Below are 4739 nucleotides of genomic sequence, written 5' to 3' on the forward strand. Positions count from 1 at the left end.
GGTTATACATGTTTTTGTTGTGGACTCTGTAGCCAGTAATAGTTTGTGTTTTGTGGCAAATAGAGTTTGTGTTGGATGATGAAGGATGACAAGTTTTATTTTATTTTATTTTTGCTCATTTCATGGTGCTAGGCAGCCTTTTAAAATGGTGAAAGATTAACTGTTGGCCTCAAAGCAATGGTTATATTCCATGCAGGAACTACTTATTTTAAGAAGGGCAAAATTGTCATTTCAATTATATTATTATGTACCAAACTGTTGTAAGAAAAGTTTTGCAACTCTTCTTTTGCTTTGAAAAGGGAATATATTCCTATCACTAAAATGTTCCAATATTATTTCGTTCTTCAATTGATTAATTTATTTGTGTCAAAACCACTTTCATAAGTTGCGGGACTTTCAACTTCTATGTATTGAATTCAATTAATTCAATTCCTGCTGAATTACAAACTGACCATTTCAATCTTCCATCACTTGCATTTTATCAAATTAAAAGAGGAATGTGAAAGATCTGTATTGCATACATTAATTGAATGCATGTGAATCATCCATATTTTATCAACACCAATAAGCAACAAACACGAGGACCAATTAACGACATACTAAATGGCAATCATATAATGATTCTCAGCAATTTTTAAACATAAAAACCCGATTAAAAAAAAAAAAAGAACAATAACAAAATGTTCTATTATAATCAATAATTGACATATTTTTTTGTGAAATAATAATCATTTACAATTTCTTAAAATATAAAAATTCAATAATAAAATAAAAAAATATAATAAATAAACTCGGGCAACGCGCAGGCGTGCCATCTAGTATTAATATAATTCTGAATCCCACCCTCTTAATTGATCGCCATTTGGACTCTACATAGGATTCCACGTAGGATGTCACATAGGATCTTAGGAGCTCTATAATTATTGCAAGTTTATGTAATTGTTAGAGTCATGAAAGTGACTCTATTTCGTTGATAAAAAGATCTCATATGTAATTGAATTGAAGTTATATTGAGACAATTAAGAGAAATTATGAATTTATGTATAAAAATCATATTTTGAGTTTTTCTTATTAATTTAGCATATTTGGGATGAATTTGGAAATGGTGTGAGTTGATATTAGGTTGTGGTTTATGGATTAGGAGTGATTTTGTCTCATTTATGCCGTTCAGGGGGTAAAATGTCATGTTTCAAGGGGTTGATTTTGTCATTTTTTAATATGCAGGGACCAAATGGATATTTGTTGTAATGGGTATAAATTTCCAGGTGACCATCGTGAAAAGGGGACGCGCGCGCAAACCCAAATGAAAACCCTAGCCTCCCAGCAGAATTTGGTCGCCGGCCGGCGACGTTTCATCTTCCAGGCCGGCGACCCTTCACCTTCCGCCGGCGAACCTCTACCATAAGCCACCACCGCGAACCAAGGGCTGTCGCGATGTTTCGTCTTCCAACCACCACGACTTTTTGTCTTCCAGGCGAGATTTCGTAGTTTTCCGGCGATGATTCGGCTCCCCAAGACTTGATCTTCATTCCCCACGGCCGGATCTACACTTCCCATGCTTCAGCCGCCGCGAAAACCGTCGGAATCCGCAATTTTGCCGTCGTGCCTCTTCATCTTCCAGCCCAGATCTTGCTCATTTCCGATGACTTCTCACCTCCCCAGGACCTGATCTGAACTCCCCATCACCAGAGCTTTCCATCGGTACCTTCGGATCTCATTTCTGCTACCGTTTTTTGGAAGACCTGTCGAAAAATTAACATTTTCTGGCGAGTGCGGCTGTTCGTATTCTGGGCTGTCCGTTGTTCGTTATTGGCCCTTCTTCACATCATATCGCTGCCGGTTACCTCCTCTTCGCCATGATCAGCTTCGTTTCCACCGTTTCAGCCTCCGTCATCACCATCATGAGCGGCTGAGTTCCTGGTTGTCTGTTACTTTGTAGGCGAGATCGAGATTGACTCCATTGATCTCCTCATTAGCTCTCGACTAGTTGGATGAGCCCGAATGTTGGATATTTGGTTAAGTTTCTTGTATTCAGATTATATTTGTTTCCGTTTCAGTTTGTTTGCGATGCTTTAATATTATTCTGATGCCCGACGTGTTGAATTGATAATGTCCATTGAGAACGTTTATTGATATATAACTTTTCGCATAATTGAATGTCGGTTTGAGATTATTGAATGTTGATTATGACTTTAAATTGCTTCTGTACTGATTGCAATCAAGTTGTAGTAGCGTTTAATATCATTTCTACTAGGAATGCATTTATTGTGTAATTAGTTGATTGGATGATACAGGTTGATAGGTTGTACTTGTTAACGTTGTACCAACTAGTGGTGTTTAAGGGTTTAGCATTTTTCGGTTAGTCAATGATAGTCTTTAACCAATCGATCTGTAACTAAGACGACGGGGAGACAGGATAGATTATGCCTAGATTGCCGGGAGATATTTCTATGGATTTGCCTAGCCTTGTAGGATTAGGAAATTGAAGAGCGAGGAGAGAATGTGAGAGTTGGTCTTGAGTCAAACCGAACCCGTAGCGACAACGCTTTTAATATTGTGTTTTAGTTAGCAATATTTAATGCTTTTAATTTTTGCAAGTAATTAGTTTCCTTAGTTTTAATCAATCATTTTGCCAATTTTTCTTTCGTTAACTCAAATATAGATTAGGTCGTTAGTCTTGCTCTCTGTGGATTCAACCCTGCTTACCGCTAACTACGGTATTTAGGTTTATTTTGTGACCGTGATGACCAGTTAAGAAAATTTTGGCGCCATTGCCGGGGGAGCAACGTGCTTTTGACTTTGTGTGTATTTGGGTTTGTAATACTTTAAGTCTAATTTTCTATGTTCTTTAATTTCATCAGGATAGTTTCATTCGTGTTTGTTTTTATTTTGCAGGAAGATCGCAATGGGGGAAACGTTGCGGTGTGTCATGTGCTTCAAGTTTAAGCGTGACCCGATGTGATTTTTCTATCTTTTAGCTTTAGTTCTTTTTAGTGCTTGTTATCGTTGTGTGATGTTTGCATGTTCGTGTTCATTTAGTTTGCATGTTTGTATTGTTTTGCATATTTTGTTTTTATTCATAGGATTTAGTTTTTAATTTAGAATAATTTCTTTTGTTTGACTGTTTGTTTTAATTGTTGATTGTGTGGATTTTTTTTTAGGGTGTTATCATATTTAGCTTTATTTTTTCTTGTGTGTGCTTTTTGAATTTGCTTTTAGGATTTGCTTTTAGTTCTTTTTCTTTCTTTTTTTTTTCTTTTAATTTGGTGGTGGTGTTGGTGGAACCTTTGGTACAATTGTAAAGAATGCTTGGTAGATAGTGTATCAACCAATTTTAGTACCCTGGATTTGAAAATAGAAAGCACATAGGATGGATGATAATCTGATACCATGCACAACCATCTAGCTTCTAGGATTCCTATCATAGGGCAGCCGCCTAGGAATGGTGGCATTTAGAGGTTTCTCCATTGGACGATATGACTCTAAGTTGGAGTCTTTAGCCTATCAATTGACACGTTCATATCCATACAAGGGCAAGCTTCTAGGCAACCACCTCCCGGTAAGACAAGTCAGGATGTCTTATGCCTTCAGACCCTTAGTTGTTAAGTACACTTTGAGGAACCAGCTCCACACTTTTGAGGAGCAAGTGCAGATGCACAAGGTTCCAAAGACGGAATGATCTGTATTCGAACAACATTTGTAGTGAGTGGCATAACCATCCTCATTTTGCATGGAAGCAGGAACAATCTCAAAATGTCTCCCATAATATGCCATATAGTTCTTCCAATCAACAGGGCAATTATTGGACAGTATTTGGTCCAACCACCCGCCCAACCACCTCCGTCCAACAACCCACTCTCGAGCCAGTCCACTAGAATCAATGATGGCTCAAATGCTCCAGACCATGCAAGAACAAAAAGATGACATGGATGCTAGGTTCGATGACTTAGAGCAGCATATCAGATATACATTCCCATCCCATTCCCATTCCAATCTTAGTAAGCTAGAGACCCAAATTGGTCAAATAGCTGAAGCGGTTTAAGAGAGAGGAATGCCATTTGCCGAGTCAAGTTGTAGATAATCCAATGGTGCACCTCACCAGAGGGGTGTCATGAACGAGCTAGGCTTGAGAGGGAATTTATGTTGAGTTTGGAGAGAAAAAGAGCTTAGAGGGAAACCAGCGAGAGGAGTGAAGAGAAACACCATAGAGTTAGGTGTGCAAGACATGAAAACGAGGAAGTTGGGGAGCAAGAACCATCCCCTGTATTTGACATGCCGATAGAACCTTGTCCTCAATACCTAGGTCGAATAATGCATCCAACTTAAGAAAACTACTAGGATGGAGGAGATGGTTGAGCTATTTAGACAAGGGCTGATTGGTATTCCACTTCTAGATGTCATAAGCTACAACTGCCTATGCTAAGTTCTTAAAAGACTTGTGCACATGGAAATGGCGTATTAAATTCAAATATGCCTTCTTGGGACCTCGTGATACCCTATTTGTTGCTGAATGGCGAGGGTCATGTAAGGCACCGCCAATGTTTCAACCCCCTGACTTGATGTTTGCATTTAGTTGGCTGAAGACTTTAAACTTACCGCTTGTGGGAGGCAACCCACCTTTTTAAATTTTTTTATTGCTTTATGTTTTGTTGTTTTTGTCTTTGCAGGAATTGTCATATTTGGAAACTCATTAACTAGTCCAAGGCTACGCTTACAAATGCTCCACAAACCCCGTTGGT

Source organism: Pistacia vera, unplaced genomic scaffold (genome assembly GCF_008641045.1).
Source record: "Pistacia vera cultivar Batoury unplaced genomic scaffold, PisVer_v2 Contig495, whole genome shotgun sequence".
In the NCBI taxonomy this organism is placed as follows: domain Eukaryota; kingdom Viridiplantae; phylum Streptophyta; class Magnoliopsida; order Sapindales; family Anacardiaceae; genus Pistacia; species Pistacia vera.